Genomic DNA, 25,141 nt, shown 5'->3' with positions numbered 1-25,141 from the left:
CCACCACCGTGCACAAATGGCCAGTACATAAAAGATGACATCACATGTCATTGATGATATCACTGATTAAATCACATATTATAATAGTTTTCATGAACAGTCCCTACAAGGGATAGTGTTTATAATGTTGGTAACACAAAGTCAGAGGTGTTCGGGAGATCGATCATAAACTACTTAATGTATTGAAGAATGTTGTCATCTAAAGAAAACATTATATTCATGTGTTGTTTTTCATACAGGAACCTAATCATACATACACATAGGCAATGGCTGCAGCATATACCAAAAAAGTAAAATAGTTTTAATCAGGTAATTTTCCATAGTAAATTAATAAATGCTACCTTATCAAAGTTTTGCACAATGTTAAACATGGAAATAATCGCTAACAATTTAAAACATATAGCATACTTGTGTTAATACAAAAATACATATAAAAAACCAGAATTCATACAAATTAGAGCCACATACAGGGAAACTAAAGTAAGGAAGAAAGAAACAACAGCACCAACAAATGACAATAACATTAGAGTTGATTATGATGTGCACAAATGAATTCTGTGTTTGATGCCTGCTTATTGCCTCATGTATTTGCACTATGAGTTAAAAAAAAAATCACCTATATTAATGTGTATATATATATAGCACCTTTCCAATTTTGAAAATTCTCATTGTCAGTAAAAATAAAAACTATCCTAGGCATGTCAGTGAACAAAAACAAGTGGCCCAGATATATGATGTTATCAGTGATGTCATCAATGACATTTGTGATGTTATCTTTCATGTAATGGGTGTTTGTCTTAGAAGTGCACAGTGTTGCTGCAAGTTATAGTTGCTTAGCTTACCATAACTGGTGAATGTCTGGGGGGTTTCGGTTTTTACTTGTGACCATAAAGTCCCTTTAACAAAGTTTTTTCATTGAATTTCATGGGTTTGTATTAGTGCAACTTTACTATAATGTTTCTTTAACACAGTTAACCATGTAGTTATGGTTAAGTTGGTGTTTCCATAAGAAGAGCACTTTTTGGGCGGCTTATAACTTCGCTCTCCCTGGACGAAGTTTGGTGAGGATTCGTCCAGGCGGGGCAAAGTTATAGGGGGGGTCCCAAAACATTTTTTTCCTGAATGGGAAATTGTTTTTGCTCGCATTTACAGCCCAAACCGCTGGCCGGATTTTCACCAAATTTGGACCAGGAGCAGCGGCTTGGTCCCAAATGCGTGCTTTTGCAAATTTGGTGAAAATCCGTCCAGTAGTTTTTTTTTAAAAAATGACCAAAAAGTAGGTAAAAAAAAATTAGTGATATCTGTGTTCGGTCCGCGGACGGACTTCCCTGTTCGCTCCGCAGACAGTGTCCTGATTGGCCAATCGGCTTGCGTGATGTTCGCGGACATGCAACGTGTTCACTGATTGGACGGCGTGGAGCGTGAAGCGGTTCAGATTTTCGGTAGCGCCCGCCATCTTGGATTCGCAGTCAGCACGGTGAAACTTTGTTCAAAATTTGTATTTAGTAGAGTGTGTTGGTGTGTAGGAGTGTTTGATTAGGGTGGGAGTGTATGAGATAGGATGAAAGTTGTGTTTTATATGTGTTAGACATTCTTTTTGTGTTCGATTTGTCTGCGGACATCACGGGTGTTCTGAAATGTTCTAAATAAACTAAATGGGGGGTGTTCTGAGGACTCAATATGTGTCCGTTTTGTTCGCAAACAAACTGGAACTGTTCTAAGAACACGCGCAGTGTCCTCAAATGGTTGCAAATAAACAAAATGGGGGTGTCCTGAGGACGCTGTCCGTATTGTTCGTTGTCAAGTTGAATATGTTCTAAGAACACTCGCGGTGTCCTGAATTGTTCGCAAATACACAAAATGGGGGTGTTCTGAAGACGTTGTCGAACACTCGCTGTGTCCTAAAATGTTCGCAAATATGAATGGGGTTGTGGCTGACAAGTTGAATGTGTTCTAAGAACACTCGCGGTGTCCTGAAATGTTCGCAAATAAACAAAATGGGGGTGTCCTGAGGACGCTGTCCGTATTGTTCTCTGTCAAGTTGAATGTGTTCTAAGAACACTCATGGTGTCCTGAAATGTTCGCAAAAAAACGAAATGGGGGTGTTCTGAGGACACTGTCCTTATTGTTCGTTGTCAAGTTGAATGTGTTCTAAGAACACTCGCGGTGTCCTGAAATGTTCGCAAATAAACAAGATGGTGGTGTTCTAAAGACGCTTCTAAGAACACTCGCGGTGTCCGGAGAATGTTCGTAGGGGGTGTCCTGAGGACGCTGTCCGTATTGTTCTCTGTCTAGTTGAATGTGTTCTAAGAACACTTGCGGTGTCCTGAAATGTTCGCAAATAAACAAAATGGAGGTGTCCTGAAGACGTTTCTAAGAACACTCCCGGTGTCCTGGAATGTTCGTAGGGGGTGTCCTGAAGGCGTATGTCCGTATTGTTCGCTGGCAAGTTGAATGTGTTCTAAGAACACTCGCAGTGTCCTGAAATGTTCACAAATAAACAAAATGGGGGTGTCCTGAGGACGCGGTCCGTATTGTTCTCTGTCAAGTTGAATGTGTTCTTAGAACACTCATGGTGTCCTGAAATGTTCGCAAATAAACGAAATGGGGGTGTTCTGAGGACACTGTCGGTATTGTTCGTTGTCAAGTTGAATGTGTTCTAAAAACACTAGCGGTGTCCTGAAATGTTCGCAAATAAACAAAATGGGGGTGTTTTGAAGACGTTTCTAAGAACACTCGCGGTGTCCTGGAATGTTCGTAGGGGGTGACCTGAAAACGCTGTCCGTATTGTTCGCTGGCAAGTTGAAAGTGTTCTAAGAACAGTCATAATGTCCGCGGACATTAAAAGTTTCCATAGACCATAGTTGAAATGTTTGACTCTATGGATGTGATATGATGCGATGGTTGTTGCCAGGGCATAGATTCTTGGGTGCATGGCCATTTGGCCATGCACCCAAGACTGTATGCCCTGGCAACAACCACCGCAGCATGTCACATTCATATTTGCTTATAACTTTGGCTGCAAAACAAATGTATAAGGAACAAAGGTATTAGATACTATGGATGTGATATGCTGCTATGGTTATCCTTATTATTGTATACTTACTGTTTGGTCTAGTAACGGGAGTCCATGTTTTTCTTGTTAATTTCTGAGATAAAAGAAAATAGCATGTTAGTATTAGTATTTTGTAATGACTTATTACATTGTATAATCAATATACATTTTTTTTGGCCATGCACCCAAGACTGTATGCCCTGGCAACACCCACCGCAGCATATCACATTCATATTTGCTTATAACTTTGGGTGCAAAACAAATGTATAAGGAACAAAGGTATTAGATACTATGGATGTGATATGCTGCTATGGTTATCCTTATTATTGTATACTTACTGTTTGGTCTAGTAACGGGAGTTGTTAATTTCTGAGATAAAAGAAAATAGCATGTTAGTATTAGTATTTTGTAATGACTTATTACATTGTATAATCAATATACATTTTTTTTTTGGACCCTCATATTTAGTAGATTACAAATAGTACTGTGCAATTTGCTCAGTTTCTGTATTTGTTGTTAAAATCATTGGGTCTGTGGGAGAAAAAAAAATCCATGTTGGAATAAAAAAAACCCTTTTTCTGTTATGCTACAGTTTATTTGTTTGTTTGTTTTCAGTGTTCACTTGTTGTTTCTGGCTAATGCTTAATACTTTGGCTTGTTGTATTTTTTTGGAGCAGTAACATATTATTTATTTGTTTTGATATTATAAAATTTTGGAGCAGTTAGATACCAATTGGCGTATTCTAACTGTCTATTTTTTTAATATATTTTAGTGGTATTGATTTATCTATTTGGATATTGTTAAATTTTGGGACAGTTAGATACCAATTGGCGTATTCTAACTGTATATTTTTTGGTCTAATTTAGTGGTATTTGATTAGTTGTTGTAGAATCTTTGAGCAGTTAGATAGCTTTTGGAGTATTCTAACAGTTTATATTTTTTAACACAAGTTTACTTAGGGTTTAAATACAGTTTAGTTATCAAATTTTGGTTTTAAGAACATCAAATAAGCGTTTGTAAGATTTCCTGGTAATCTCTGCTTTAGAGTAATGGTACTATCATTACATTCAAACCATCCACATTTCTTTTTTATATATGCAGTGTAGTGCCCTGAATTGGTTGTGGATCCTGCGTGGTAGATTATACCTATTGTTGTGAAGGTTTTCTTACCAAGTGATATTTGACCATGTGTGAATCCAGTCAGCTTGCAGTCGTTTTTGGTACCATCTGCATTGTAACGTAGAAGCATTAGTGTTATGTATTTACTATGTGTTTGTATTACTAACGTGGAGCAATTATCTGAATTGCAGGTAGAGCATAATCTACCATGGTTTGCATTTTGTACAAGTCGCTGAAATAGAATGGATTCACAATTTGGTATTGATATATATATGAAGCGTTCGTTGGGGATTTCTTCTTGTGTCACATTGTTGCAGAGAGTGCATGTATGTTTCCACATGTATGAAATCTGAAAGATTTCATTTATAGGTATGTTTTTGTTTTCCAGTACTTGTAGTAAGTACATTAGAAATTCTTGTGGATCTTCCTGTGAATTTATAGTGAATTTCACCATTCCAGCACAGTAGTCCAATTGTTGTCTTCTTCCAAAATCACTAGACGTGTTGTCAGGATTGTTTGCTGCATTTCTGTGAAGTACTAACATTTGCAAACACAATGGGTCTGTACTGTGTAAGTAAATGTTGTCAACAATTGGTGGTAATTGAAATAGAATATTCATTGCTACATTTGCGTAGCAACTTACACTAACTATATTTGAGAATTTAAATGGTCCAGGTAGTTCTGTATCTAACTGCTTTTTTTGGAGTTTGTCTTCCTTCTTTAAAGAAGTACTTGGTTTACGATCCCTAATTGAATATTTTTTGCTTGTGGTACTTGATGAAGTATTACTTTCTTTTACTCTCTTTGGAGGATTTGCAGTGACATCCTGTTGCATTTCTGTTTGATTTATTTTTCTTTTATAACGTTTTACTTTTTTGGAACAGAATATGTGCTTAGGTGGGGGGTGTATAGTGGGCAAAGTCTTTTGTATTCTAAAATGCAAGGAATATCAGCGTTTATTTTACTTGCATCAAAGTTGATTAGAAATAGACCGTCAAGTGTACGTAAGCGTGATAGTGCTACATAGCTCATGCCTTCTTTAAAGACTGTGTTACCAATATCTATCATTGCTTTGTCTAGGGTAAGACCTTGTGATTTATGAATCGTGACTGCGTATGCAAGAGTTAGAGAAAATTGTTTTCTGCGTACATACATATCTTGAAGAGAAGGAATCTAGCTGTTGAGCGTCCTATCCTTTTTACTTCTGAAAGTTTGTCAAAGAGTATATTGACAAACTGAATTTTGTTGTCGCATGGGTATGTTTGAAAGCCAACAACTGTACCCAGTGCTCCATTAACTAGTCCTTGGTCCACGTCCAGGTTACGTTTAAGCATTACTCTGCAATTTAAGGATAATTTGAATATCTTTTCTAAGCCTGCTGTGTTTGAGATTGATTTTTCTAAACTATTTAGTCTTGTTGTGGCTTGGTCATACATGGGTAGTGTCATACCATGTACATCTAGTTTGTCTGTGGTGCTAATTTCCATGATTGGTTGCATTTCATTACTTAGCATGATTTCATTGAATTTGAAACAGCTTGCAAGAGTTGGCATTAAGGCCATACAATTGACATTTTTGTGGGCTAATTGTTCCATAACATCCGTAGCACATGCAATATCGCCGTAAAGTGCATTAATGTGCTGGGTTTTCAATATTCCTTCTGCTTCTTTAGAAAGTATACCAACTCTGATACTTTTTAAATTGTTGTCATAAGTGAGATCTGCAGATTGCTGCATGTTTTCTGTTAATTCTCTGTATTGGAAATGTTGCCAAAGGTTGACATTTCCAATGCTGCCAACAGTTTTATGGCAGAGTTTGTGTCCTAATGTTTTAAAAATAGGCTCACCTTTTACTGGTGTTAATTGAAGCAGATCTCCAAAAACAATAATGTGTTTTCCTGCAAAGAGCTCTTCATAGTCTGTTTTGAGTACTTCTTGTAATCTGAGGTGAATCAAAGCTAACATCAGGTTGGAGACCATGCTCACTTCATCTATTAGTAGCATTTTCATTTGTTTTAATACTCTATGTAATTCCATTGCAGCTTCTGCAGAAAGTTTGTAATAGTCTAATTTGTTCTGGTGTTCTACTGGTAATAGTAGTAATCGGTGTAATGTAACACCACCTATGTTGTAGGCAGCTAAATCTGTGGGGGCAGTAACAACAGCTGACAGTTTGTTGTTTGTCAATTGTTGAAGGAACTTACTAATGATTTTGATTAGGAATGTTTTTCCAGAACCAGCTTCACCACTGACGTACAGTAGTATAGGTTTATAATTATGGCAGGAACATTCTTTATTTTCATGTTTTACACCATGTGCAATTTGTTTTGTTACTTCTTGAAAAATGCTACTTTGCTCATTGTTTAGTTTTGATTGTAGTATAGTTAAGTCTTCCTTATCTTCATACTGACACATGGTGTTTTCTACTTCTATCATAGCTAATTCTGCCTCATTTGTTATTAGTGGTTCTCCCAGTGGTTCTTGGCTTCCTGTTACAGAAGGTTCACTACGGTCAGGAGTGTCCTTATCTAGTTGGGCTTGGAGTTCTTCTTCGTGTTGCTGTTCATTGTGCCACATTGTTTTGTACTGTGTAAAGTTTACATCAGTTATAGTGCTTTCATTTGCTTTGAAAGCATCCTCATATGAGTCATAGTTATCTAGTAATTGTTCTTCTTTTCTCCATGGTTTGAAGAGTTGTAGCAGGGACCTGTAATATACTTATTTATGTTGAGGAGTCTTTAATGACAATTTGATATGATTAATTAAATTTGGTTTAGTGAATTTAACTAAGCTGCCTTCACAGTTTGTTACTCTATATTTACCTTTTTTTCATCAGGTTTCATATTATTTCTGTATGTGTAGTTTTGGGCTATGGCACATGTTTTCCAAAGTATTACTTCTGTTTGGGTAATATGTGCCCAATAAATTGTTTTTTAAAATGTCTTGGCTGTTGGGATCATGTTTGGCTATTGTTTCTATATCTTCATATGATTTTAGAACTCTTTTTCTAGATTTAGCTGGACCAAGACTTAGCCATACTATATTTTCATATTTACCATACAATGCAGTACCGGTTAAACGATCAGCTGCTTCATATGATCCACATTCTCTATGGGTGAGCATTTTTATGCCCAAGCTGTATAATTTCTGAGATACTGTTTTATCTGATGACAGGTCATTCCAGAGGTCTTGGAGCGGTGTCTTTTCTGCTTTAGTTAAGTATGCTGTGACATATCGTGCAACTGCAGTAGAATTGTCTGCAATGTACTGCACATCTATGTTTGCATTCCATAAGTGGGCAATGATTACATTATAATCATTGATATATTTTTCTTCTTCTTTTCTTTTTATGTAATATGTATTTTTAGGTGACTTACCTTTAACACTATGTCTAACTGAAGACATGAGGTTGTTCACTTGACCTGCATTTGTAACTGGTCTAGGGAAACCAAATCGGCATTTGGTGTAGTAGTTCCCTTTGTTTTTGTATTTGCGACGACAATATTTTCCACATTTGTGTCTTTGAAATTGTAAAATTTGTGCATGAAGATCACTATTTGTGGCTTCTGATGGAATTTCACAAGTGACATATTCTTCAATAAACTGTAAAACAGTGGCATCACTGTCTTGGCCAAATGTAGGAGCATCTTTAATCCATAAAGGCATGTGGATGTGTGGTGCTCCTCTGGCTTGGTATTCCTTTCTCCAAAAGAAGTGTTGCACTTCTCCAAGGGGAGGAACAGTTTTATTACAAATAAAATGTAGCATAGCAATGAAGCGATGGTGAAAATATCTTGAAACATTAACAGGATCCAAAGAACAAAGTTCTCCAGGTGTTAGTATATCTATGTTTGTTTTGTTTTTATTTGATATGCGTAGGAAATCATGTAAATCTTCCCATGCATATTCTGCACAACTTAATGTAACAAACCAAGTGGGTGGGCCAAGGTTTCTGATCATACAACATACATCTCCATGACGTCGAAACCAGTACTCTTTAGTACCACGCATATTTGCTAATAGATTTGTAATATTTGATTGTAAATCCTCATCCTTTTGTTGCACTTTTTCTAATAATTGTGTAGCTGTCATATTTTGAAAGTGTGATCCTGATTTTAATATGTGTGCAACTCCGTAACATAAAGTTGCTAGTTCACTTTCAAAGAGTAGGTGGAATATGTATTCCACATTTTGTCTAAATCTGGGATCTTCAGAATACATCCGTAATGAGCGGTATTCTGAAGCTGATATTTGAATAGGTCTATCATCATACCTTCCTCCTTTGCCAGTAGGAAAGAGTAGAGGAAAAGCACATGATTCTATACTTTTTTCCCATATGCTGATTGGCGATCCTTTTGTTTGACGCATTTGGTAAGTTTCCAGTGCATCTTCTACGGTGTCATTACAGTGCAAAGGATGAATTGTATAATGGTCTAAAGTATTTAATATTGTAGCAGGATCTAGTAGCTCAAATTGACCAGCTTCTTGTGTTTCTTGAATTATTTCAGTTGTATCTTTCAAGTTTTCTCCAATATTAATTTCTTTGTAATATACATTATTCTCTTTAAGATATTGGAAGGCTTGTCTAACTTTATATAAATCTACCAGCTGTTGCCATATTTTTTTGTCTTTTGTAGGTACTCCATTTACTAAGATAATTAAAGATTGCTGCATTGGACGTTGCACTCCTAGAGTATGCACATTTTCTTTTAGATATAATGGTAAATAAACTACTTTTCCACAAATGCCTTTTACCAATTCAGAAGGAGGTAATTTTGCTGTTTTTGGTTGAAGGCGTATTATTGCTTGAAATGGGTGTACTGTTTGAATTATGATGCCCTCATATAAATTAAGTTGTTGTAGGGGTTTTGGTACTGGGTATAATTCCAAATTATTTGTGATAGCACGTGAAGGAGTTTGGTTGTTGTCAAGTTTTGTAGTGCAGTAACTGCAAAGTATTAAGGGCTCAGTTATTTCGTATTTGTTTTCTGCTACAAGGTAGAGAGCGAATTCAAACCATTTAGAATCTTCATTGTCTTCTATTTTGTATGATAGGTCTACAGTTTTTGTGTTACTTTTATAAAAAGTTCTACGGCAACATACACATACATGGTTTGGTACTTCAGCTGATGTACTTTTAAATTTTAGTATTTCTTTTTTGTATGTGTTTAGCAAAAAGTTGCCATGTGTAGAATTGTTGCTTAATTGGTTTAAAGCTATTTCATTCTGTAAATGGCTTTCACTTCCAAAATATTTTTTCTGGATATAGTTAATTTCTTCAAGTAGGTCTTTTGCTGTACCATGTAGAAGGATGTTATTTAACTTTGCTAGTGCTAAAGCAGGACTTTTAGCATAGTACAGTTTATAGACTAGATTTCTTATAGTTGAATGATGTGTTGATATCCTTTTGATATCATGGAAAGTGGTTTTACAAGTAGGTCCTGTAATGCAGGCCAATGAATGTCCTTGTAGTCCTGTGTACTTGCGCACTGGACAGGTATCCAAATTTTGCAGTAATATAATTTTGATTTTGTCTTTGCTTTTTACATATTTATTTAGGAATTGGCGTGAAGATTTGAAACATTGTTTGGGAATGTTACACATTGACGTGCATGGCCATTTGTACACTAAACGTTCTGATTCAGTTGAATGGAGGGGTAACTCTAAGTTTTCAGGGCATATTTTTGTAAGGAGTATTTCTTGTTCCATTATGGTATTATTCACTTTTTCATAATCTCGACTACTGCTATGTATGGCAATTGTATTTGTATGCTTTTGTTTGTACGCTTCTTCATTAAAATATGGTTCTGTGCTCGTAGTGTGATTCCATTCACCTCCGCAGATACTTAAGAAGTTCTTTCTGTTGACATTTTGCTTATTGAGAAGTCTTTTTTGTAATTTAGTTATTAGTTTTGTTAGTGGTTTCATTTTTTTTAACAGTAAAATAAATAACTTTCTTTTCAGAAGAATTGCACTGTCCATCAATGCTTCTAAGATTAATTTCCTACGATAGGTTTTAAGCATTGAACCTGATTTCTCTCCTGTTTTTATAAGATTTTGAAGGACTTTGTGACAGTACATTTTGGCTAAAATACTTTTCTTTGTATGCTTACTTTGCACTATATTAAAATTTGAAGAAGTAGTTTTATCTGTAGTGATAGCTGATTTTCTGTTAATTGTTTTTTGGTTTGTTTTACATTTTGATAGAGGAGGCACATTCTTTGTACTTGAAACTTCTTGTGTTTCACTAAATGACTGTATTAGCTGTTTTGTTTGAACTTTTTTTTACAAATTCTGCTAGAGATGGATGCTTATGTTGGACACTTTTATTTTCATTTGCTCTACTTTTGCGTTGCTTTCTACGGACTTGACTTTTGGTAGGCATTCTTTAGGGTCTGTCGAAAAAAATAAAGAAGATATGGGTTGGGGTGTTCTGGAATGTATGTGTGCTGTGTGCATGAGTGTTTGAGTAAGATGATAAAGATGTATGTAATGGTGTGTGATTGTGCATTGGGAACTACAACTAGTAGGGATAGGTATTCTTGAATTTATGTGTTACTAAACTGGGGTTCAGATGACAAAAAAAGTAAGCTAGTGGTGTGGAAAAGTACAAATAGTAAATCTAATGTATACAATTAAAACAGTTGTTTGTTCTATAATACGAAAATTGTAGCAGTTCAGTTGGGTAATTTGTGTGTCGAAAAATAGGAATTTGTGGGCCATTCTGGCTGTAAATCGCTGTTTAAGACATGGAGATTTTTGGACAAAATGGTACACAATCTCTATTTTTAGGCACCAAAATAGCTTGTATTAATGTTATAGTATGTTTGATTAATAATACAAATATTATGGTGATATTCTACTTACTTTTTTTCTTAAATTAACAGGTAACTTCTTAGTTCTTCTTTGTTCTTCGAATTCGGCTGCTTCTTTTCAGTAGACTGGTCTTCACTGCAATTGTAAAAGCTTCAAATTAGTAACTTTGTTTGTATATAGCGCTGTTTTTAATTTAGATATTGATTTTTTTAATTGAAATCCTCAGTGCCTTCTATAAAACCATTAAACTAATTTATTTACATAAGATACATTGCATCAGTTCAGTACATATGATATGTTCTTAATGAACAAATTGTATTGAATGACTAACTGTAGCAAAAAAAAATATCTTTACTATGTCTTGTGAAATTTATAATATACCAGTGAATACTACTATTTCAGTAAGTAAGCTGTTCTAGGTAATAGCGCCTCAATGTCATGTCTAAATTAAAGTAATTAAGTAAATAAATAAATAAATAAAAACAAAAAAATATGAAATTGTATTAGTATTTTTATAAAGATTTAAACATAGATTGTGCTTGCATGCAATTTTGTTTGAATATATGTAGTCTATATATTTCATTTAAAAAATGTTAGTTTAACATGATTTGAGTGTGTGTGTACAAAGAAAGTAAATAGTATAAAGGTTTATAAGTGATAGTTGATTTTAGGATACTGTACAGAAAATATGCATACCTGAAGTTTGTGTTCATGCATATGGATATGCATGGAGCTGCAAGTAGAAATCTTGGAGACTTGTACAGTATTTCTGGTAGATGGTGCTTGCCAATGATATGACACTTGTACTCAGAGAGATTCACAGTACATTTGCAGTGCTGATCTATGATGATGCAGTTAGATCTAGAGGTCTTGAATGTGATTGGTGCATGGTCATGCGATTTTTTAGCTACATCCAATGAGGGAATGGCAGAGAGAGTGAAGTGGAAATGGTAGAAGGGCTGTTCATGTTACGATATGTCCTCGGACATGGCGGTGGTTCGCGGACATCGGGAGTTACATCCGGGGATTTTTGGGTTCAGAAGTCATGCAAATGAGAATAAGCACTGAAAGGGATTGGTCAGGAAAGTTTAGTGGGTGTGTTGTGCCAGGAGAGAGTTTCTCAGTTACTCTTTTTGCTGAGAGAACAAAAGATAGCTATGGCTGTGTGTTTCAGAAAACAGATTGTTTGGATTTTGGGAGATTCGTGGATACATTGGTTGAAGGTGCATGCAGAAAGCTGTGGAGTAGCTGTAGATCTTGGATTCCCACATGTGGAAGTACACTGGCATGGAGTACGTGGAATGAAGTGGTTGGACTTGCTACCGCTCTGTGCTACTTTGTAGACAGAGCAACATCCAGACATAATTGTAATTCATTGTGGAGGTAACAGTTTAGGACATGTGACTGGAATTTGTTTGCAATTTGCTATGAAAGAAGGACTTGGGAAGGTTATGGACATGTTTCCTAATTCTCAAGTGATATTTTCACGGATTGCGCAGAGACGAATGTGGCTTCGTTCTTCTTCATTTGGTCCATAAATGGAAAAAGCAAGGCGCAATGTCAATAAGGCTGTTTGTGCCTTTCTAAGAGATTTTGGCATGTCCTCTTTTCTTAATTAAAATATTGGGGCCGATTCATGGAACAAACGTGCGCCGAAAATCCATGCTCAAGCAGGCGCAAGGGAGCGCAAGCGTGAGAAATGCAGCGCACGCGTGCGATTCAAGGAAGACGCTGCGCGTGTTTCCCGCTGTCCGTGCGCCCAATCCAGCCATGGCGCACGCAGGCATACACGGCGTGCGCTACGCACACTGCAAAAGCGCACATAGCGTGGCGCACACAACCAAAGTGGGCGGAACAGTGGGCGTAACACGCGGAATGTGGAACAACACGTGAAAAAGAAGGCGTAACTGGGGAAGTACTGCAGGGAACTACACGGAACGCCCAAACGCACGCGAACAACCCGTATTCATGGATCCGAATACGGGAAACACGCGCACGGCAAAAGACGCGCACAGGCGTCAACGCGTCCACCACACGAAGGCAGGTGGAAGCGTCCCCGCGCACAGTATAAAAGTGCACGCAAACAACAAACGCGTATATACAGCTACGATGAATGCCCCATTTGTCACAGCACTGATCGTGGGACACCGCAGGAGGAGGAGAATAGCCAGGGCATGCATTTTCGCACCACGGACAAGCCTTTTTGGGATGCCTGATGACCAGGTCTATGGCAGGTATAGGTTTCCACCCCATATCATACTAGACCTGGTCAGGGAGTGGGAAGATGACCTTACATCCCCCACCCTTTGCTCCCAAGCATTGAGCTCCTTGGAGAAGCTGCTCAATGTCCTGCATTTTTTGGCCACTGGGTCATTTCAGTGGACCACTGCCATAGTGGGGGGGGGTTTCACAGGCTACACCAGGTACTGGCAATCATGACAGCGCACCCCTCAGTCCGCAGGCACATATACATGCCCAGAACACCCGCAGAAAGGCAGGCCGTTGTCCTGGATTTTTTCAGGGTGGCACACTTCCCCAAAGTGCTCGGTGCCATAGATTGCACCCATGTGGCCCTACGTCCACCTAGGGCCACTGAGCACATCTACTGAAACCGCAAGCACTGGCATTCCATGCAAAGGGAATCATCACCTCTGTCTATGCAAACTACCCTGGCTCCACCCATGACAGTTTCATATACAGAATGTCCGCCCTGAGCCGGGCCCTGGAAGCTGGGCAGCATGGCGACACATGGCTCCTAGGTCAGTACAAATGCCCTTGCACATGCATGCAAGTCACACACAGACAAATATCCAAACCCTAATAATCTCAACTATTATCACCCCCCCAGGGGACAGTGCCTACCCTCTGAGCAACCACATGATGATGCCAATCCGGAACCCCACCACACCACCCCAGGTAAGATACAACGCCGCCCATATTGCAACCAGGGCCATAGTGGAGCGCACATTCGGAGTGCTCAAGTCACGTTTCCGCTCCCTTGGCCGCTCTGGAGGGCAACTACTCTATGCACCACCAGTAGTGTGCAGGATCATTGTGGCAGCATGTGTCCTGCACAATGTTGCACCATGGCAGGGCGTTCCGGTGGACATGGTGGTTCCCCCAAACCCCCAACCACAGGCACAGGCGCTGCCCATGGGAGGGGACAGGGCACGTGGCGAGGAAGCCCGGACCCAGCTTGTGGCCACATTTTTCACTTAAACTCCCACCCCTGCGGAGTGCACACAGGCCTGGCACATACCAGGTGACAATCGATGATGACAAAGAGACAGTCAACTGTCACAACCCTACCACCCTGAGATAGTTGCCATGGAAGTGCCACATCGTCTGCATCCCTAGTTACTTAAACACAAGCTATCCCGTGTGACCAAAGGCACACATATGACATATGACATGACATGGACTATACACAAGTATTTCAAGGTGCCATGAGGCAGGGAGGGGGGAACAAGGGAAGGCAGACAACGGTACTACTAGGCCAGGTGTCATTTAGATTGTGCAAGTGCAGGGGTAGGGGGAAGGGAAAAGTGCAAGGGGAAGGGGAGGGGGGAGTGCAGTACAGGGTAAGTAGACCCAAAAACAAATACATAGGCCAGCTGGTGGCAACTGCAAAGGTAAGTGCAGACAAGTGCTGGGAAGGGGGGGCTGTAGGGATAGAGAGACAGTACCGCAGTGCAGGGGTTGCCAGGGAGGCAGTGCAAGTGGAGAGTGGCTGGGCCAGGGACCGAGGTCGGTGAGAGTGGCCCAGTTGCAGATCCAGTGCAGTTCCAGTGAAGAATTTTGCAAGGGAGAGGCAGAGAGAAAGCAGAAGGAAAGAGGAAGGTCTTGAGGTGCTTCCCGAACCAGAGATGGTTCTCCTCAAGTTCCAGTGAGGCAGGAAGGCTGTTCCAGAGGGAGGGCCCTGCTGCGGAGAGACATCTACCCCCAGCTAGTTGCTTTGAGAAGCGGATGACCCTGACATGCAAGGTGTGAATCAAACACACCTGCAAAACAGGCCATGGCCATCACTGTTATGTCACTCAAACCCTCCCAAACCACAACATGACATGGCAAGCAATACCCATACACCAACACAGTAACAATAAGGTACACATTGCCATGTTCAAAATGTACAGTGGCATCAGACAATGATGCCTGACCTGGAATCAGATGAAATGATTGACCAACAACCTCCCACCCAAAATAAGTCATTTCCAAATGCATTACAAGAGTTGTAGACGTAACATAACAATGGATGCCTGTCTACATGCACATTGTGCATTGCAAAATCAACACTGCAGCTTCTGTGTGCTGTGTCCTACTCCTGCAACACACTGCTCAGCGCACAGCACAGTGAACAGCCATTGTGTGTGATGCACACCCTGAGCATCACATCTAAGCGACAGACCACATCAAAAAGCAAATTAGGCATGTACAGGATCCATAATTGGTCACAGAACATGTGCTGCAGGGACACAGTGGGCACCAGAAGGCAAACAGTGTACACGTGGATATGCAAGGGTGGTAGTACATGTAGTGCATCAGAGTGCAAGTGTGTGGGTCAGCAAGGACATGCACTCAACATATGCATGTGCAATCAAGTGACCATCAGTGTTCTCTACACATCACATGTGAACATTCACCATGTGTACACCCCAGCATGTCAAACCACAACTATCCCCTCGCACCTGAAAGGTAAACACAACACATGAACAGGCATTGATCAGCAGAACACAACATGTGCATAGGATACCACCATTACAATGTCAGGGTTCCCATCACACTGCAGGGCAAGGCAACTATCAACAAACCCCCCCCTCCCTCACAAATGACCATGATCCACTGAACAACTGCACCTGGGTCATGGAGCCCTCAACCCTCAATTCCACCTGGCCACATGATCACCTTTACCCTTCGTCACCATCTCCCACCTTGTGTGTAAAAAGGTGCCTGCACCCTCAGAATCCACACTCATTTCCAAAATCACAAAATCCAAGGCATAAAAAGGAACCAGAACACCCTCCAGTAGATGACTTGACGTAGCAGTACCTCACAAAGGCCAAGTACTACCACAATGATGCAACAACCAAGGTAGCACAGTAAAACAATGTCACAACAGGATGTGAACCATGTGTGGTACATAACATAGAATGATGCACCATGAACGGATGTGTACCGTCACAGGTCCCGTGTACAGACGCGGGAGTGTCACAAAACAACCACCCCCACCGTGTCCGGGTGCCTGCAAGGTCAAACTCACACAGGCCCCTGAGACCCTGGTGGGGAAGGAGGTTCAGGGATATGCAGTCGGGACAGGTGTTGGCACACTGGATAACTGGAATGAGTGGCAGGAGAGGGGTGGAGGAATGGCACATGAAAGTAGGGAATGCACGAAAATGTACTACCTGCATGAACACATACACAATCCAAACCAACTTGGACATCATTGTCATGGCCTTCTGTAGTCCAGGCTCAGGAGTGGTATGAACCAACCACCCCCTCTAGGGTTTTGGCGCCTCCAAGTTCAGGGCTTACACAGGCATCCGCAACCCCAGCGGGGAAAGAGGGTCAGGGAACGTTGCTTGGATAGGTACGGGAAGCAGGAACACCGGGTAGATTGTACAGGGTTCAAAATTGCATAGGATTACGGGTGATTAGGGAGAAAAAACATACCAAATTGAACCTCACATGCATCCATGCATTAGTACACTCCCCAGCAAGCCTATGCAGAGCAGTTTGAAAGAAAACCAACAAGACACTTAGCTCTGGTTTTGAGTGCTGGCCTCCTGCCTGCACACTCTCAGGTCCGGTTACAGGAGCACTGAAATGCTGCAAAGAGAGCCACAGTCAACAACCTGTACGTGCCAATTACACAAAAACACAACACCAAACATGCCCCATAGCAACAAACTACTCTACAAACAGACAATCTGGTGTAGATGCTTTGTACCCATATATAACATCACCCCTGTGACGGGTCATACACAGTCAATGCAGTAAGTCAGCCGCCGGTGGGTGACTGGCAAATGGAACACCAATGTGTCACAATTCACACAACATGCAATGTTCCCTGGGTAAGCAGACAGACCCATATAGCAAGCCATGACTTCTGAGCAAGTTGCGTACCACCATGACCGAAACAAAGTTGGCAGTGCATTTATCATAAAGTACATGGAAAAGACATGCACTGCACCCGAGTATGTCCCTTGCTGTATGTCCCTGTGAGCTGCCCCTTTCCATGTCTCGGAAGGCTACATGGTTGATACAAGTGCCTCAATGGACCTTGGTGTACCGGAGGGTATGTGCCACTGCCCCTGCCTGTGTCCCAGACAACCTTACAATCAACAGCCATCAGTCCACCAACATATCTGAGCTGCATTGTGTGCTTCAACACCAATATTCGTCTAAGCTCACCCTCAGTGCTGTGACTAAGCCTGCATGTGCAACTCGCCTGGTGCAAGCTTTTCTGTGTCGTGGCCCCCCTGTGCTGCTCACCTTGCCTGGAGTTCCCTGGAACATGTCAGCAGTTCTAGGATGTGGGTCTGCAATCCCTGTGCCTCTGCTTGTGCACACATGTGCATGTGGGCACCAACAAACGTGTCCAGAATTCCGTCGTCCAATGGGCCATGTCTGGTGGCAAAGGTGCTCTGGAGGCTCATCCACCTGCAGAAAGGGCATGAAACACATGATTAATGCTTCAAAGTCATCTGTGTGTGTCTCATCAGGCATCTCATTACTTGACCATGTCAGAGAGTCACATCACAAATCACACCATCAGTCTGTCTTTCACATCCAAAGTGTGGAACACTATCTACAGCATGAATTGCAACAAGCACGTGTACAGTAAAGATATAAAACATACTACACAATGCATAGCAATTAATGTACACATTAATCATGACACACCCCATCTAGCAAAAGCTGAACAGTGGACAATAACACCAAAATCATCCCCACTAGGGTTGTCAACACAAGTCACACAGCACCAGACATGCCACAGATATGACAGTCCAAAGCCCTTGTGTAAAATTCTGTAACACCGAACCATCCTTGCGAGCCCATGGATAAGGGAGGCAGGAGTGACATATGTGAGTCAAGGACCCCAAGCAGCAAACACATACACAAGACAAGCCTGAAGGGCCCAGCTGGAACAGACAGTGGATGCCTTCAAAAGCCACAAAGCACCGTCACATGAAAGCACAATAGACTAGCAATTTTAAACTAAATCAACTATTAACTAATTACACTAACAATGGAAAACCTACATTACCTAATTAAACTAACTATCAAACCTCCATGGGCTCAACGCCTGCACAGCCTGACCTATGTGGGAGATAGATGGTCGTCCGAGTCTGGCTCATCCTGGAAAAGAGGACGTGGCACAGTAGCCTGGCCACGCCTAGCCGCAGCTTGCCCCTCGTCGGCAGCAAGTCTGCCGGACGGGTGAGCCTGGTTCTGTGTGGCGATGTGACGTAGGTCTGCATGCAGAACCTCACGTGATACACGTGCTTCCTCTTGCAAGGTAGCACGTGTAACACAGAGTTCCTCCTGCAAGGCCTGGCTGGACAACCGCTGCACCTCCCGGCAAGCCTGTAGCTCAGCCGAGATGGTACGCTCAAGCTGTGCAAACCTCTCCTCTGCCTGCTGCCTCTGGGACATCATAAGGACACCCAGAGTGGATCTTAGGGAAGCATACTCCTCCCTCAGGGCATCCATGTGCGCCTCTGTGTGAGCAGCAATTGCTTGACGCAGAGACGACATTTCAGCCTGGCGTGCCCTGTCTGAGGCCACCATGCCCAGCCTGAGCGAGCGGGCCGTGGACCGTGCCGCCTGCTGCTGGAGAAGCATCTGCCTAGCAGGGGGGAGCACAGATCGGGCCACACGCTCCATGCTCTCAACGATGTTCTCCATTGCTGCCCCGTGCCGTTCGGAAATGGCAGTCATGCCTTGCTCCCACTCAGTGTTCTGCAGTTGCGCGCGGCGACCGCATTGCCGGGCTTGACCCCTGCGGGACCCAAGGACCGGGGGTTCTCGCTGTGTTGGCACCGTCCGCGGCTGCACGACTACATGCCCCCATCGACGTGATGTCCCAGGCACATCAGTGACTGGTGTGGAGGGTGACCCTGTGTCCCGATCCACCACGGGCAGAGGAACCAAGACTGTCTGATCCATCAGTGCAGGGGTCGCAGACAGAGGAGTGTCCACATCAGAATCACTAACCCCTGACACATGGACTTGATGCTCATCCGACTCAACATGGACGTCAGAGTCATCATCAAGGCTGGACTCATAGGCAGCCAGAGACAAGATGGACTGCAGCACTTGGGGGTTTTCGTAGCCTACCACCCCACGACCCCCACTAGTGCCGGGGTGATGTGGTGTTACCAAAATGTGTCTGGCATGACAACACCATCCTCCACCTCCATTGCTTCATCACCTGAAAAATAGAGAGAAAAAAGGTCACTACACATGTCAGGAGCACACAACACACACACACACCGACAGCAAACGCATCCGGCAGACATGTGACACACAACATATAACCTGGCATGCATGCTAGGTCAACTTTGAATAGCTTCTGTGATCAGACCTGTTGAAAGGTGGCAGTTTCCATGGAAGTGGGTCTATGCAGTGCAGAAAATGTGTACGCCACTCACTACCTACATGTACAAGGACTCCATGGTGTGTGCCAGGAAATGTGAAGGCAGTGCAATGTCAAATTCAGACATCACGTGCATTGTGCATTCAATGTGTACCATATCTAGAAGCCAAGCACCCCTCCACCCCAGTACCAAAGCAGGGATGCCTAGCATGGTATCAAAAGGCTGACCAGTGGCGGCTGCTATCATGGGGCGGCCGGGCGCCGCCCCCCCCAGAAAAGAAAGAGGAAGCTAAAAGAGATTCAATCAGAGAACTTCTCCGATTGAATCTCTTTTAGCTTAGAAAATGTCTGCATTTCCTTTGCCAACAGCGCGGGGGCGCTGTGGCAAGGTAATCGTGTAACAGGCGGGGGCCCGGTTTAACAGCGGGGCGCGTCCCAATTTAGTTTATTTTTTTCTATAGTAGAGTGCGTGGAGCTCCTAGCCCCACGCACTCTACGTAGCCCCTTTAATTGGAAGCCTGGCGGGGCGCTTCAGGGGTGGCCCCGCCAGTATAAAATGTGCGCAAACAGCGCACTTAAATTCTGATTCCCTCCCCTGCCATGGATACAGTAATGTCATTGGCTGGCAAACAGCCAATGACATTACTGTATCTATGATGACTCACTGGCGGCGCAGGGTGTGTACGTGCGCCTGCGCCGCCTTCACACGTCTGTTGACTGTTTCTTTTTCTCCGACATCGAGTGAGAGGAGTGAACAACACACCAAACACGAGTGCTGCTGCAGCGGCGCCGTGGTAAGTACCCCATGATCCGGCCATCCCCATGTTTGTTTAACTTTTATTCTTCTCTGTTTGGGACCGGGGACTGGGGAGTGTTACTTACACTCCCCTCCCCGGGCCCAAACTATGTGGTCCACCACGGCCCAGGCCCAGTCAACACTGAACGACGTGTAGGCCTTGGCCTACACGTCGTTCAGTGTTGCTGCCGAGCTGTGAGCCTTGGTGGTAGCGGGCCGCCCGCTACCACCAAGGCGAGGGCCGCCTGGGCCTATTTGTTTTAACCCGTCCCCGGTCCGTGCCCCAAGGGCCTTGCCTTGGGCCATGCCAGCCGGACCGGTGCGCAAGGCCCAGGGCAGGCACTGGCAGGCGTGCATGGTCGCGGACCGCGGCTGCTCCGTGTTGTCCTGCTTCCAACTTCGTGCAGCTGTCCTTGCTGCTGTCGCCGTCAGATAGAGTGGAGAAAAAATTAGTAGGGCAACCTTGCCCCTGCAAGATAAAGGCGAGGTGGGGGCTTGGGCCACAGGTAGTTGGGAAAAGGTATTTGGTGGGGTTCAATATTTGCACTTCATATGAGGAGGGCGCACGTCCGCTTTATTTGTTGTTTCACGTACCAAGACACTGCGGTTACCGCTGGAGATGCAAGTGAACGCAATGCGCTCGTGGATGTGGTTATTTTGAATAGAAGGTGATTTTGATTTCCATTATTTTACAACCATTATTCATTAGAAGGGCTCTACAGGATGGGTAGTCAGTGCTCTGGGGTGAGCACCAAGGGGGTAGCAGTTGTGGGGGGAGGACACGAGGGACAGCATTGCAGTTAAACTGCATATCCCAGAATGCAATGCAACGTCGCGGGGGATTGAAAAGCTCGAAGGTGGGGGGTGCTGCAGGGCATCATAGAAAATTAGCCCACATTCACGAATGGCATTTTATCCGTCTGGGACAGTTTCATGCATGCTCTGGTATTGAGCGTTAAAGTTTGGGTTTGCTGTCAAACTCTCTGAAGTATTAACGTACCGTTCCGCAGCATTTGATTTATGGGACACCCCCACTCTGGTTCGGATATGTTATGCCCCGTATGAATCCTCACTTGTTATAACAATGGATATTGAAACCGTGCCCACGCCTTGCTCCCAGTGGGTGTAGCTTTCAAGGGAGCAGCGTTTTCAGGAGGGCTTCCAGGGGGGGTTGGGGAGGGGGCAGGCATTTAAGGTTCTTTGTTGTACAGTGCATGGGAAACAGCCCCCCCGTTTTGCTTCATTCATCAGAGCTTGAACACCAATGAACCTTTCGTGGTGTGTGTATCCATGGCTGGAGGATATGAATGCACCCTGGAGTCGGTTCTAAAGAATAGCTGCATTGGGGTCACTATGAAGCTGATTGGGTGGTTAGAGCTCTGTGGGGGGATGTGACGATGACTAGCATAAATCGCTGGTGAGTTACATTACACATGCACAAGATATTTTTCTTGTGCTGTTGCTTAGATCCCGAGCATGGCCCTATACCTTGGCTCCTCAAGTACTGGATGCTCCTAGGTTCTTTAGAAGTGCCGGGGGTGCATTTGGCGGCGGCACGCAGCCTCAAGGTCATCCCGAATGCCAGCTTATGCGCTCTCGTCATTAGCACGGAGTGCAGTGCAATTAGGCAAGACAGCGCTTCCTGCTCCGGCAGCAGGGCACGTCAGCAGGCCGAATGCCAGGAAGGCCGCATGCCAGGAAGGCTGCATACAAACATTGGTACTGCCGGGCCCGCGCCACTTTTACAATGACGCCATGCTTAACGCCACTCATTCGATCCCCAGCGACATTAGTGCTCTCATCAGAAATTACCCGAGAGTGTAGAGCAGCAGATGGCCTAAAACGTGAGCAGAAGTTCTGCAGAACTCGAGGCACTGCCAGTCTGCTTTTGCAGGGTTGCTTGGTTCACCCATCGAAGGCACAACATTCAATTTGCAAAGTAAAGTCAACCACCAGTAAATGTGCGGCAGAGTGTGAGCTCATGCCTTCTGCCGTCTGCACCAGTTAGTTCGGTCGTTCAGACGATGGGCAGGTCATTTTATTCCAATGCATACATTGAACTGAGAGGATCTGTTACATTTGCACTTCTGTGCAAACTGGTTCTCCATGCAGTTAGTCATTCGCACTACACAGTCCAAAAAAGGTGTAATTGCGTGTACGCCTTTGTTTTCGCACTTCGTAGTACAAATTGCACAAATGCACCTGCCATTTACGCATGCTAGGCAGCGTTTAAAATGGATTCCTTTGGAATACTTCTGATTTCACACGACCAGCAGGCCGGTTCCAGGGGAATACAAAGCATTTGCGCCAGCTTGTACATGTCATGCTGGCGTAAATGCTTGAGCATGTGTATGACAAAGAGGATGGGGGGTTTATGGCAATCTCAATTATGTCTCATGCCCCCTCCCCGCCATGACTATGTAGAGATAAAAAGGATGTGTTCAATTTGTATGCATGCGTTTTTCGCACGCTTTTTAGTCTACGCCACATAGAATACGAACCCCAAAATGACTGGGAATAGTATGGTACCTTACAATAATCACACTGAATCCGCAGTACAACTTTCGTTTTGGACATCCTCATTCTTCCCCCACACTCCCACTCCTAGCCTCATTATTTGCACTCACACACACCGAATCACAGAACTGGGAATGCATAGTCATCCACTCTAATAATTGCCAATACTTTGGGTATACCATGGAACAGAAAAGGTGGGTTGGCAAGAGGAAGGACTTTAAAAATGGGTTAATAATAACACCTATTACAGCTCTTACAAGCGGGAGGAATCCGGTATGAAGCACTATATAAAAGAAAAACAAACAAGAGATGTAGCAATGGTCATCGGTCTGGGGGAGATCACAAGAGCAGGCCAGCAGCTGTTGTAATGTTAGGCATGGGAGTGAAGCAGGCTTGGCCAGTACAGAGAAGTTCGGCCAAGCTGTGCCAGAAGCTGTACTAGAGTGGTCATGACAGATGCAGTCCTGGATGAGGGTCCCTTTATAATGTGCAGGAATACGTGGGCCATCGATACGCATGGCGATGGTGGGGTTTGGATCAAACTAGGAACATAGACCAGGAACATTAACAAGGGGACATACATAAATAGGATTCAACATGCAGGGCCTGCTGACAATGTGTTAATTTAAGGAACATACATATGAACATACATTTTCCTGAGTGACATCATGTCCGAAGTGTTGTAGGTGTCCGTTGAGTAGTGGTGGGGGGAAGCACAGGAGGCGCTAGCCCGCAAGCTAGCAGGGTATGATAGAAAAACCGAGTACTAGTAAGCTTTAACTGTAGCATCTCCAATACTCCAAACAGTACAACCACTTCTTCCTCCAGGTTCACGGGATGTCACGTCAGGAATGAGAGAGAACCAGAGCACAGCAAAACATTATTATTATTATTTTTTAAACTGTGGCGCTTCAGGCACGTAAGCTTGTCACAGTTGCACCTGGTGCTTCCCATCACTTTAACTTCATACTAAGCAGTCTAAAGCAATCGCAAGTTATAAGTTGTGTGCATGAAAAAAAAGTCTAAATAAACAAATACATTCTAAAGTTAAAGAAATACAAAGACACATGTGACTGGTAAGTGGGTTGTCTAATGGAAGTGTGGCTGTAACACTAGTAGTACATGTGTTACAATACAAAGGTTATGAGACTTACCTGTCGCATTAATTAAGTGGTTACAAACTAAAGTAATATTTTAGCTTCCTTTCCCCCTTTCAGAAAATGCCTAAAATCCCACCTTAGTAAGAGGATGAGTGCATGTGAATGCCAGTAACAGCATGACAAACATGTTTCTATCATTACTGACTATATAATGAATTTCTTTATGCATACACCATAGTACCAGCTATTCTCAATACAAGCTGCTGTAAAATACACCATCACACTTGCACACGTAAGAATAGTGTACCACCATTAATATGTAAAACCGAATGCTTTTTTTCATATTTCGGTGGGTTTTTTGGACAGTAAATTGCACATTTTGTAGGCCATTTTTCCAAAATTTTCGCGGGGGGAGTGGGCTCGCACGCTGCGCGTGCTCGCTACTAAATTCGCCCTGGAAATTTTACGCCCCACCAACTTTCAAACTCACCAGCCGCCACTGAGGCTGACCTGCGGGACATCTGACCCATGCACAGTACAAGTGAGATACCCTGCATCGAGTACTAAGGCTGTACCACACGGCATATGCCTGGCAGATTCTACGCTGAAAATTAGCATCTACACAGGACACATGAACAAGAAAGTACACATTGGCAAGATTGAAGCAGACCAGTGCAAAGGTGGAACTGGGGTGCAGAGTGGCGGAGGAGGGGCAAGGGAGCATGCCTACATGTAGTCCCGCATGCAGGCAGAGGAGACATGCATGATGGAAGCATTGCATTACTTACACATCAGAACCATGTACACGTCACATGTAGCAGCAATCATGCACAGCACATCCCACAAGTGAAACACACACGTCGTCAACAAACACGCATCAACACTCATTGGATTGCGCATCAAAGTCCAGCATCTCTCCCACTCCTTTGACCAATTCAGGTGGTATGAACTCCGCAACGAGAGCCTCATGCGGAGTGAGCTCTTCCTCCTCTGGTGCAGGCCCACCGCCAGTCACCAGAGTCAAGTTGTAATTAGAGGCACGCTTAGCCTTAGTGATGCGCTTGATGTCATTCCAACGCTTTTTGCACTCTTGCGCCGTGCGCATCTCATGGCCGAATGAACTGACATGTTCCGCAACA

The sequence above is a fragment of the Ambystoma mexicanum genome, chromosome 5p (assembly GCF_040938575.1).
Source record: "Ambystoma mexicanum isolate Mex_15411 chromosome 5p, UKY_AmexF1_1, whole genome shotgun sequence".
NCBI lineage: Eukaryota > Metazoa > Chordata > Amphibia > Caudata > Ambystomatidae > Ambystoma > Ambystoma mexicanum.
The sequence above is the reverse complement of the archived record's forward strand: the minus strand, read 5'-3'. Positions refer to the sequence as shown.